The 12,704-nt window shown below is 54.6% G+C and overlaps 1 protein-coding gene across 3 annotated transcripts in view; it reads left to right on the forward strand.

Annotated features, from left to right (window-relative positions):
• Nucleotides 1-1,707: 1,707 nt before the first annotated feature.
• The window catches only part of PI4KB (phosphatidylinositol 4-kinase beta), a 60,795-nt gene continuing 49,798 nt past the window's right edge, over nt 1,708-12,704 (forward strand). For 2 of the 3 annotated variants that reach the window (XM_054010420.1, XM_054010423.1), the window contains exons 1-2: nt 8,075-8,165; nt 10,328-10,450. The gene's annotated coding sequence lies outside the window, so the exon portion shown is untranslated. Of the gene's footprint in view, nt 1,873-8,074; nt 8,166-10,327; nt 10,451-12,704 lie in introns of those variants that run through there. The other variant, XM_054010422.1, reaches the window with a different exon arrangement.

The following is a 12,704-nucleotide window of genomic DNA, read 5'->3' on the forward strand; positions in this document are numbered from 1 at the left end:
GTTCTCACCCTTCACTCACAGACTCTCTCTAGCTCACACTTTTGCGCTCACTCATATTCACCCGCAGAGACACGTCACACCCACCCAGTCCCACAGCAACATAAAAGGTTTTGAATGAACAATTCTGAGCAGTTGTGGAGAGGCAACGGGCTCTGCCGGAGGCTGCGTTGCTTCCAGGCCCCAGACTGCTCACGAGTGGGACGTCAGGGAAGCGCCAAACGACATCAGGGCTCTATTGCGCCGGGTGCTGCACAGCCAGAGTGAGAGACAGTCCTGGCCTTGGCAAGCTCACAGTCTGTATAGACACAGGATGGGTGGGGAAATTGAGGCACAGAGTGGGGAAAGGACTTGCCCCAGATCACCCAGCAGGTCCATAGCAGAGCCAGGAAGAGAACCCAGGTGTCCTGAGTCATCCAAGGCCCATTCCTTTCTATGTAGGGTCTTACCCTGCCCTCATCACTGTCCTGTCTGGGTACCGTCCAATCGTGTATTAAGCCAGGTGACCAAGAGTGGTCAGGTGTGATCCATTCTTTTTGCTCATCCTCTCATAAGAACATGCAAACGGCCCTATTGGGTCAGACCAAAGGTCCATCTAGCCCAGTATCCTGTCTGCCGACAGTGGCCAGGGCCAGGTACCCCAGAGGGAATGAACAGACCAGGTAATCATCGAGTGATCCATCCCCTGTCGCCCATTCCCAGCTTCTGGCAAAGAGAGGCTAGGGACACCATCCCTGCCCAGCCTGGCTATGAACTTATCTAGTTCTTTTTTGAATCCTCTCCCAACTCCCCTGTCCTCGCTGCATGGCCCATCAGCTGATTGATCCCGCTGGGTCTCCAAGATCCACCCTACCCATTCCCCCTTGCTCCCTTTAACCTGGGCCATCCCCAAATAACCACTCCCTCACTGGTTTTCTCCCCTCTCCATCCTGATCCCTTTCTGCAGTCAGGGCTGCCCAGGAGTGTGTGTGTGGGGGCAACATGGGCACTTTGCCTCAGCCCCCCGTTTGAGAGGGACCCAAACCTGTGGAAATTGAGTGAGTGACACACTGTGAGCTGGTACATGGTGTCACAGCACCACTCAGGTTTGGCCCGGCCGCCCCTCTCCAGGGAGCTGGGCCCAGCCCTGTGTGACAGGAGTTCTTGCTGCAGGGTGCATGTGGGGCGAGTGACGCAGTTTCAGGTTTTGCCCTGGGCTCCTAAAAACCTCTGTGCCCTGCCTGCAGCTTAGCCCTGAAGTGCCCGAGGGCAGAGATCCAGGCAAGGAGACACTTCCCCAAAGCAGCTGCGTGGGTGTGTGGGGAAGGCTGATTTGCGTCCCTGGTGTTATTTACAGGCCGATCGGTGCGTAAAGGGGATGGGGGGGGGGAGGGGCGTTGTAGGGCATGGGAGGTTAGTAATTGTAGGTGCTTTACTCTCTTGCCCTGCCCCCGGGGGCGATCCACCGCGGGAGGTGAATCAGTGTTTCCCCAGTGAGTCAGGTAGATTAGCGAAGTCCTGGGAGCGATCCACCTTATCTGATGGAACTTTCCAGGCAGGGCGCCCCCCCCCACACTGGAAACCCCTCCTGAGGGCAGCCCAAGAGGACACGCTCCGGCTCAGAGGCGATCAGCTGTTGCTGCATCAGGCCAGGGATGTGGAGGGAGCCTGAGGGGCTGGGGTGAGATGCTGCCCCTGGGCTCCCAATTCTGCTGTGAATGGCTAAACACAGCGCCTGCTGGCATACATCAACCGCTGCTCCTGGACAGTCCAGGTAGAACCACCTGTCGTGCTTCTGGATGGTCCGGTACGTCCAGGTAGAACCCGCCTGTCGTGTTGCTGCATGGTCCGGTACATCCAGGTAGAACTCACTTGCTGAACTGCTCGACGATCCAGGTATGTCCAGGTGGAACCCACCTGCTATGCTGCTCAGTGTTCTAGGTACATCCAGGTAGAACCCACCTGTCATGCCGATGGATGGTCTAGGAAGGTATTTAAAGTGCAAGCCACCTGCTGTGCTGCTGTATGTTCTAGGTATGCCTGCCAGGGACCTGCTATACTGTTTAGAAGTGCCAAGCACGTCATGGCTAGGAACCCTGAGTCTCATTCACAGCTCTGGGAGAGAGTGGGACCTAGTGGTTAGAACAGGGGCTTGGGACCAAGGACACCTCAGTTCTGGTCTTGGCTTTGTCATTGACCTGCTGTGTCGTTAGGCAAGTCACTTTCCACATCTATGTCCCAGCCTACCCTTTGTCTCTTCACACGGTGACCACTTCAGGGCTGGGGCTGTCTCTCACTCTGTGTCTGTTCAGCACCTGGCACCGGTGCTTAATTTGTAATGAAAGAGCTGCCGGGGCTCAAGCAATTAGATGCCAGGCCCCAAGCAATTTTTTTACTTTCATAACTGATGTTGCAAGCCCAGAGGTGCCGGGGCTCTGAACGGCCAGGCCCAGAGGTGCCAGGGCTCTGAACTGCCTGGCCCAGAGGTGCCGGGGCTCTGAACGGCCAGGCCCAGAGGTGCCGGGGCTCTGAACTGCCTGGCCCAGAGGTGCCGGGGCTCTGAACGGCCAGGCCCGGAGATGCCGGGGCTCTGAACGGCCAAGCCCGGAGGTGCCGGGGCTCTGAACGGCCAGGCCCGGAGGTGCCGGGGCTCTGAACGGCCAGGCCCGGAGATGCCGGGGCTCTGAACGGCCAGGCCCGGAGGTGCCGGGGCTCTGAACGGCCAGGCCCGGAGGTGCCGGGGCTCTGAACGGCCAAGCCCGGAGGTGCCGGGGCTCTGAACGGCCTAGCCCGGAGGTGCCGGGGCTCTGAACGGCCTGGCCCGGAGGTGCCGGGGCTCTGAACTGCCTGGCCCGGAGGTGCCGGGGCTCTGAACTGCCAGGCCCGGAGGTGCCGGGGCTCTGAACTGCCAGGCCCGGAGGTGCCGGGGCTCTGAACTGCCAGGCCCGGAGGTGCCGGGGCTCTGAACGGCCAGGCCCGGAGGTGCCGGGGCTCTGAACGGCCAGGCCCAGAGGTGCTGGGGCTCAGCCCTGGCAAGCTCTGGCACAAATTAAGCACTCCCTGCCATCATGGTCCCTGATCTCAGTTGGGTGCTACCGTAATACACTTAATAACATTGCAAATGATTATTAACGACAGCACTGGGCCAGTCTGAGCACAGCTCGCTATAGTCTGTGAAGTGCAATCTGCAGGGAGTCACAGACAAGGAGACAGAGAGCAGGTTAGGAGCAGATCCCTCAGGTATTTGCTCCAAAGGGATCCAGCCCTTCTCCTTGGGGGGTGCTCCGCTTCCGTGGGAAACCCTGGGACATTCCAGTGAATCGCCTAGTGCAGGTCTCCTGGGTGGCGTGGAGTTCCCCTCTGCTCTCAGATCCCTGCCCGAGAACCAGCAGAACGAGTTTTGAATGTAGGTCAGCCTGACCTCTCGAGTGGGAGGATGGGCTTGTGGCTTAAAGCACAGGCTAGGAGAGGGTGCCAGGACTCCTGGATTCTGTCTCAACTCTGGGTTGGGAGTGGGTCTAGTGGTTACAGCAGCAGCTGGAAGTCAGGACATCTGGGTTCTGGGAAAGGAGTGGGGAGCTAGTGGTTAGAATATGGGAGCTGGGAGGTCAGGACTGGGGGGTTCTGTTCCCTGCTCTGGGAGGAAAGAAGAGTCTAGTGGTTAGAGCTGGGGCCTGGGCAGCTGGATGCCTGGGTTCTGCCCCCACCTCTAGAAGGGAGCGTGGCATAATGGCCAGAGCAAGGGGTGAGGCACCAGGATTCATGGGTTCTAATTTCAGCTCTGCCACTGATGTGCAGTATGACCCTGGGCAAGTCACTTCCCATCTCTAGGCCCCTCTGTTAAGCAGGGACCCCGCTACCCGCCTCACACAGGCTTTTTCCACAAGCCGCAGCCTTTACCAATGCTGTGTGACGAGCCGGCAGCCTCGGACCAAAATTAGAACGGCTCCCCAGTGACTCTGAATAGAATCACTGCAGCCATTCATAAACATTAACTAATGAGTCCCCGAGGCTCGGTGCGTACTCCAAGGGCAATGCCAGCTGCTGGCATTCGGCTGGGGGTAGATGACTCGGGAGGGGAACTAAGGTGGTGTGGCCATTACTGGGAAGCATGGCGATGGCTGGCAGCTGCCTCTGCTAATTCGTGCAGCTGCAGCTGCCCATGCCATGGGGTCAGGCCCTGTTCATCCATTGAACTTAGCATGGGAAATTCGCTCTGGAAGCCAGAAATAACTGGGCTGGTTTTAACCCCCGAGCTGCCGGGCAGGTTTAGGCCAGGCATGATTGGGTTTTTATGCACTCACGTCGGCTGAGCAAGGGGCCCAGTGGGGAGGTCCCATTCGCTGGAATCTCTGATCTCCTTTCCAAGCTCCCACCATCAAGATCAGATTTCCCAGAGCTCAGCTCCCATTTAGACACCCAGGGAAGGGCCAGGTTTTCAAAGGGGTTTAGCAGGCAGCAGCGCCCAGCATGGCTGGATGGGCCCGACGTTCTGAGCTCATTTCAGAGTCTGGCCCAGGGGGCTGGATTGGCCCAGCTGGCTGATTGCTGGGCTGGGAGGTGCCACTGCACAGCACCAGCGCAGGCAATGGGAGCGCCAGTTTTCCCCCCTTCCCAGCTCACCCAGGAGTAACTCCTCGGGCGGAGAGGGAAGTTTGGCCTCCCATGCAAGCCTTGGGACTCCCTGCAGAGCCCCCCAACAACAGGAACCGCTCTTCACCATGAACTGGGCTGAGACCCACGGAACCCATCTCGCCCACAGGCCAAACGGACACAGATTCGAGTCCTGCCCGGGTTGGTAGCAATCGGCATCTACACCATCCAGATCACCAGCACTAAGGGCTCTAACTGCTCCTCCACTCACTGGCTGCTTCAGCAAAGGGGCCGAGGACAGACTGAGCTCCCGTCTCCCCACTAGAGATCCAGGATGGGAATCTTCTCCCACAGAAAGAAACAGACCCACACATTTGTGCACACTGTGGCAGGGGAGACACGGTTCAGTCTGGCCTAGCAGCTAGAATACTGGACTGGGACTCAGGAGTCCTGGGGTCTAATGACTTTGGGCAAGTCGCCCCTCTGTGCCTCAGTTTCGCCATAGGTAACAAAGGGATGGAGATCATGACTGTGACCTCCTTTAAAGCACTGTGAGATCTACTGATGTCAAGTACTTAGATGGAAGCTAAGTATTATTAGGAAACTTTATTGCTATTATCAGGCTCTTGAGGAGTGTGATTGCATTATTCATGCCTCAGAGGGTTCACAGACATCCGAGAGTGAGTTAGACTTGTGACCCAATCCTGCTGGTTGTCCTCGCACCTTTTATAAGGGCAGAAAGTGTGTGGTTTGTGCTCTTGGCCAGTTTCCCTTCCCTCCTTCCCAAGCCAAGTAGTCATGCTGTCACTCACCTCAGAGTGGACTACATTTCCATGGCTATGGAATTTTTCAGAGGTTGCCATCCTAACAACACACACACAAGGGTCAGCTTCACACAGTGAGAGATGTTACAAAGCAACTGTGGTTTGGTGCGTTCCTAGGCTACAAGGTAGGAGACTAAATCACCATGGCCCCATGTCACCTAAACACATATTTAGATCTATTCCTATTCAGCAAAGCATTTAAACCTGTGCTTAAGTCCCATTGGGACTAGACTCGACCCATGAAGTTAAGTCTTTGCAGAATCAAGGCCTTAGCTCTGTGTTCTTCAGCATCCAGCATTTAACAACAAATATATTGAAATACCATACAATAAAGCAATCCAAAGACCTCAGAGACCCACCACTAGCCAAGCATCTTTATATTTAGCTATACATCTTCCTATTCAAAAATAAATCCTGAGTTTGAGAAGGAGCAGTAGAACAGTCCATCTCATCTATGTCTCAGTCTCTACTTACTTTCAATGTGCCTATCAACCTGGTATATGAACTCAATATTACTACAGATCTGCTGCCACATCCAGCCTTACACAGGAACAAGAGGGGGATTATATAGTCTCATTTGCCTCTACTGTCTTGTATTTTAGATTGTAAACTCTTTGGGGGATGGGCTGTCATTTAATATTTAATACAACCCCTATGCACAGTGGGGTCCAACCTTGCTGAACTTTAGGCACCACCGCTCAGTACATGTGAAATTGTAATATTCTGCCACTTGCACATTTCCAATTCACTTTGCAAAACTCTGACAAGCACGAGATCCCAATGAAAACTGCAGCAACAAACATTACATGGGGAGGTAACCCAGCCTTCAACATTGTGGGAGCAAATTCCTGTTAATTTGAAATTTTCAAAAGCACCTAAGTGACTTAGTGCCACTTAATGCATACTGCTCTAGGTGTCATTTTCAAGAGACGGACTCCTGCGGCGCAGATCCTCAAGGGCATTAAGGCACCTAAGTCCTCTGGGCCTCAGGCAGCTCAGTGTCATTGAAAGTCAATGGCACACAGGCACCTAAATCACCTTTGAAAATGTCACCCCGAGCTGAGAAAGAACTAGGGATGCGGGAATGCCAATTTAGCAGCGATCCAAAATTGCAAAACGGCTGAAAGTAAAATACTGTGATCCAAAATACAAATGAAAATGCACACCAGAGACTGCAATATTCCTACCAACCTCCACCATTCAAATAATTCATAACTCCAAAGTTGATGAATAATAATAAAAGAATGAAACTACAAATAATAACAACCAGCCAAACACTGCTGCAACCGCAAGGCAATCCAGCAACTTAGGCTCTGATCCTACAAACCTTTACACACATGCTTTAACTCCACTCCTATCTGCATCTTCACTGAGTTCAATAGGGTTGTTCATCCAGTGATTAATTTGTGCCAGAGCCTGCCAGGGCTAAGCCCCGGCACCTCTAGGTAGGGTGACCAGATGTCCTGATTTTATAGGGACAGTCCCGATTTTGGGGTCTTTTTCTTATATAGGCACCTATGACCCCCCACCCTGTCCCAATTTTTCACATTTGCTGTCTGGTCACCCTACCTCTAGGCTTAGCAGTTCATAGTGCCGGCACCTCTGCTTGCTGCATCAGTTATGAATGTAAAAAAATTCTTTGAGCCCCAATACCTTTTTCATTACAAATTAAGCATTATACTAATCATAGTAAAGTTAAGCATGGGTGTATTTGCAGGATCTGGGCTCTATTATTGTGCTTAACTTTACACACTGTGAGTTGTCCTATTGAGTATTACAGCACCAGGTAGTGTGGCGTAGTGGCTAGAGCGCTGAACTGTGGGTGGGAAATTTGGATTTTATTCTGGGTTGTGCCAGGTGGCCAGTCACTTACCCTCATTTCCCCCCTCTGCAAAGTGAGGGAAATGATACGGCACCTTTAGGTCTACTGATGAATAGGACTAGATAACAACTAAAGTATTATTACCCACAATGCCTATAGCGAAGCACTGTGCAAGTCTTTGCAGGATCCAGGCTTTAGCTACTAAAAATACTTCCCCAAAAAGTGCGAAATGTACGGTGAAATTCAAACAAACCAGAATTCTGCCCCCTCGAAAAAAAATGACAAACACTAAAAACTGTCGAGTTTCTAATCCCACCGCCACCCTCAGTTACAAAACTGGAGCAAACAACAAATACAAGGGGGGGGGAACCTGTCCCATGGACGGTGACCAAACTCCCCCGAAAAACTGTGGGTAACCCCCCCCCCAAACTCATAGTGCAAAGTTTAGGGCTACTGAAGAAATGCAATTTTTTTTAAAGAAGTGCAATAGTGAAACGTGCACAATTGTCTGTCTTGGGCCACAACTCTCCTCTGGGTCCCTCCAGAGCCCAGGGACGCATCTAGGCTGCGTTTATGTCACGTGCAGTTTGTCTCCCTTGTGCAACACCCCCAGTCCTACTGGCTCGCCTGGGCCCCTTTCTGATCAGGCAGTGAAGTAGCCACCCCTGCAGAGCGCATAGGTTTCTATGGGTGGCCGGGGTCCTTGCGTCCTAGCACCCACGCCTGCGAGGAGGAGGGTCGGGGGTCCCCCGTGAGCGCGCGGGAAGGGGACTCTGGGGCGTGGTAATTTTGGGGGCGCCTCTGTCCGTCCCTGTGGTGGGGGGGGTGTGAAGGCCCCTCAGGCGGCGCGGCGGGCAGCCCCGGAGCTGGGGCCTGCTGCTGTGCGGAGGCTGCGGCGGCTGCTGCCGGCGGGTCCCGGCCGGGGAAGGAGCCGCGTCCCCCGCCGGCAGGTGAGCGACAGGGGGAGGGGAGTCCCCCGCCCCCCCCACGGCTCCTCGCCCCCCCCTGCGTCCCCCCCAGGGCTCCTCTGCCCCCCTCAGCACACCCCTCACCCCCCCGCTGGGTCCCCTGCCCCCCCACTCCCTCCAACCCCCTGTCTGAGTCCCCTGCCCCCCCACTTCCCCAACACCCCCCGCTGGGTCCCCTGCCCCCCCACTTCCCCAACACCCCCCGCTGGGTCCCCTGGGTCCCCCCCACTTCCCCAACACCCCCCGCTGGGTCCCCTGGGTCCCCCCCACTTCCCCAACACCCCCCGCTGGGTCCCCTGCCCCCCCACTTCCCCAACACCCCCCGCTGGGTCCCCTGCCCCCCCACTTCCCCAACACCCCCCGCTGGGTCCCCTGCCCCCCCACTTCCCCAACACCCCCCGCTGGGTCCCCTGCCCCCCCACTTCCCCAACACCCCCCGCTGGGTCCCCTGCCCCCCCACTTCCCCAACACCCCCCGCTGGGTCCCCTGCCCCCCCACTTCCCCAACACCCCCCGCTGGGTCCCCTGCCCCCCCACTCCCTCCAACCCCCCGCTGGGTCCCCTGCCCCCCCACTTCCCCAACACCCCCCGCTGGGTCCCCTGCCCCCCCACTTCCCCAACACCCCCCGCTGGGTCCCCTGCCCCCCCACTTCCCCAACACCCCCCGCTGGGTCCCCTGGGTCCCCCCCACTTCCCCAACACCCCCCGCTGGGTCCCCTGGGTCCCCCCCACTTCCCCAACACCCCCCGCTGGGTCCCCTGCCCCCCCACTTCCCCAACACCCCCCGCTGGGTCCCCTGCCCCCCCACTTCCCCAACACCCCCCGCTGGGTCCCCTGCCCCCCCACTTCCCCAACACCCCCCCTGCTGGGTCCCCTGCCCCCCCCACTTCCCCAACACCTCCCCTGCTGGTCCCCTGCCCCCCCCACTTCCCCAACACCTCCCCTGCTGGTCCCCTGCCCCCCCCCCACTGCCCCAACCCCCTGTCTGGCTCCCCTGCCCCCCCCACACTTCCCCCAACCCCCTCTCTGGCTCTCCTCCCCCTTTCTCCCTCCAGTTCCCCCTCATTCCCTTTCCAGACTCCTCTTGCCTCCCCCTGCCCCCACCCAGCAGGGTCCCCCCTCCTTCCCCAGCTTCTCCTCACCCCCTCCAGCCTGCTCACCCCCTCACACTCGGTGTCCCCTTCCCCCATTCCGTGTCCCCTCCAGTTCTAGCCCCTTCTCCAGCCTACCCCCCCCCACCAACCATGCCCCTCCATCCCTCTTAGAGCCCCTCATCATCCCCCGATCCCCTCTCCTTGAGTCCCCCTTCTAGGTCCTCCATCTTCCCCCTGCCCAGTGGGGCCCATTTCATTGGGATTACGCCCTCCTTCTCCCCCCCCCGCCACTTTGTGTCCGTGTCTCCCTGAGGACCCCTTATGCATCTTTGCCTCCAAGGTTGCTGCCACCCTTGAAGTCTCTGTGCTGTCCCACCCCCAGCTGCTCTCTGTCCCCAACTCTGGCATGGCCCCCACTTCATGTGGTTACCCCCCTTCTTCCCACTCAGTGAACTGGCTTGTAATTCTTTATGGTGGCATAGCTGGTGCTAAGCCACTGACGGTAAGAGGCCAGGGCAAAAAGAAATTCCCCAAAGCTGAGACTGGAGACAGAATTGTTCTGGTGTCTCTTTAATTTCCTTCCAGTTGCTGGGAGGGGGAGGCTGTGGTGATTCTTGTGTTGGCATTTCTAGCTATTGCTTTGAATAAATTCTGCCCCCAGACCTCTGAACTCCAGAAGAGCTTGTTCTCTGTGATGTGGTTAGCCCTGCCTTTTTCTGATGTGATTTGTAACCAGTCTCTTGCTGCAGCAGCTAAATTTCACCTTCTTTTGAAAAAGAGAAAGCTTAAAGGAGCCTTAATTGTCTCTTATAAAGGTGGGGAGGAGGGATTCTGTCCTGGGAGTACTGGGGGATGGACAAAGCAGGTTTTCCAGGGGCCATAGTTTCAACTGGGCTGCAGATTTACAAGTGCTGGTATTTATTATTCAAACAGCAATGGATTATTATCGAATGCAGCCAAGCAGCAACCAGGGCTTGTTTGGTCTATTTCAGTTACAAGGGAATCTCTTTATGCCTGAGTAGCATCTTTTTTTCTCTCCTCCTTCAAACAGCTGATTAGAATCATCTCTGGGAATCCACTTGAGTCTGCATTGCCAAAGATGAATAGCTCGATCATATTTATGTGTGTGCATTCGAGGAGGGAGAAGCTGCCGTGTTGGATACGATTGCACCAGGTACGCCACAGACTGATGGGTTGTTGTTTCATAATTCGTTATCCCCAAGCAATCAGACCTTCTGTTTTAAACGCTTCATAATCTCTGAGAAATAGTGTGTGTGTGTGTGTGTGTGTGTGTGAGAAACAGATGGTGGTGCTGGTGAAAGATGCTGGATTGATTTGGTGCACAGAGACCAAAGTCCTGTGAATATCCCTGTAACCAGGTACAGTATGGACAATGGCAATACAAGCATCTCCTACACTTTGCTTCAATCCTGATTTCAACATTAACCATTATAATGACTTGTCAGTCCTGTATTCCAGTCAGTCATTGACTTCTCTGCTGCAAATCCTTGTAGTACTGGGTCTTTTGATATGATGATTGTTTTTTAGGAACTGGACTGAGACCCCCCCAGCTCATTCTGTCAGCCCTCAGATAACATCTCTCAGTCGTTAATGACCAGGGCTGAATTTGAACAGCTTAGATGTGGAGGGCTTTGTAGCCCAGTGCCATTCCACTGAGCCATCTTGTCCTTCCTGCGCTTTCTTTCAACTACTTAAGGATTTTAAAAATGATTTGATATACTAGGCAAGTGGCCTTCTGAGAGGCAATTTTTATTAACATTAGATTTTCACGGTAGACAGTATACCAGCAGACCTGATATCACCTGATTTCCTCTGTTCATTCCCTCTGGGGCACCTGGCATTGGTCACTGTCAGAAGACAGGATACAGGGTTAGATGGACCTTTGGTCTAACCCAGTATAGCCATTTTTATGTTCTTCTGATCTGTTCCTACAGAAGATGCTCCAAGTTGATAGTTCTGTTGGCTTTACAGTCGAATAGTCAATATGTATTGCCCTATCCATTCATTCATCATCTGGTATCTAGACACAGGTAATGCTTTGCACTCTCATAGCATCTTCTGTCTGAGGATCTCAAAGTTCTACACACAGTAAAACTTGAGGAACAGCTGGGTGAAATAATTTTGCTGAAGTCACAGAGCAAGTCAGTTGCAGAATTGGGAACAGGACCTGGGAGTCCTTACTCCCAGTCCCTTCTCAGGTCATTCTGCTCTTTTGTCTTAACGGTCTTCTTAATGTCTAGGAAAGCTGAGAGATTTCACCTACTCTGGCTTTATGAGCTGGGCAATATGCTATTTTTATATTGTTAACTGTGTTCCACATCTAGTAACGATAATTGAAGCCTGTGTGGATCCAGCTGCAGGATCAGGGCCTAAGACTTCAGCTTCCCCTTGGTGGAGATAGAAAACTCCAGTAATAAGACTGATTTCTCTTCTGGAAATCTGACTGTAACTTTAGTAGAAACTCCAGTCCTGTGGTCCTTAGATTGCTGCTAAACTTGGGTCTCCATGTTTGGAACAGCTAAAGATGAGCCACTCCTGTCAGAGGCATTATAACAATCAGAGCAGGAGACGGGGAGCTTGGTCTACTGGGTTCTCTTCCCAGCTCTTGGGCTAACTCTGGGCAAGTCACTTCACCTCTTAATTCCAATATTGATAACTCAGCATATTCTTGTTAAAATAGTAAAAAAAAAAAAAAAAAAACACATGCAAGAGCTTTGGAAGGAATATAAAGCGCAAGCTTCAGGCCATAAACAATCTTCTAATTGTTGGGGGGCTAGGAGGAAACTCCTTTGGGGCAGCGTTCCCTCTAATTTTTCCCACCAATGTGCGGAATGAATTTTGTTATGTGCACCAATATGGAGGTGATGTGTGACACCTCATCTTCATATTGGTGCAAAATTCATGTGGTAGGGGTGGGGGCTCAGGGCCGGGGAAGAGGATTGGGGTGCAGAGGTGTGAGGGCTCCGACTGGGAGTGCGGGCTCTGGGGTGGGGCCGGGGCAGAGGGGGTTGGGATGCAGGAGGGTGCTCCGGGGCTATGGCGGGAAGAGAGGACTCCCCCCAGTTCTCCCCCCGCAGCAACTCCGGGGCTGAAGCCGCAGGACAGGTGTCCCTCCCTTGGGAGGTCTGGGCTGGGGCTTTGTTCGGGCCGGGGAAGCGGTGTGGTGGCAGGGCCGGGCCAGGGTGCCCTGGTTGCGGCTGGGTCAGGGCCAGGCCGGGCACGTCCCGGCCGCGGCAAGTCCCTGGGCAGGTTCCCTGAGTGCCTGTGTGGCGCTAAGAAGGCTGCCGTGCAGCCGTGCAACTCACAGGAAACTTAGCCCATAACTGCCCGCTGCAGGGTTTCTTCCTCTGCAACGTTTGGTACTGATCATTGCTGGAGACAGGCTGCTGCTCTAGATAGGAATTGCC

The sequence above is a fragment of the Malaclemys terrapin genome, chromosome 21 (genome assembly GCF_027887155.1).
Source record: "Malaclemys terrapin pileata isolate rMalTer1 chromosome 21, rMalTer1.hap1, whole genome shotgun sequence".
Classification (NCBI taxonomy): domain Eukaryota; kingdom Metazoa; phylum Chordata; order Testudines; family Emydidae; genus Malaclemys; species Malaclemys terrapin.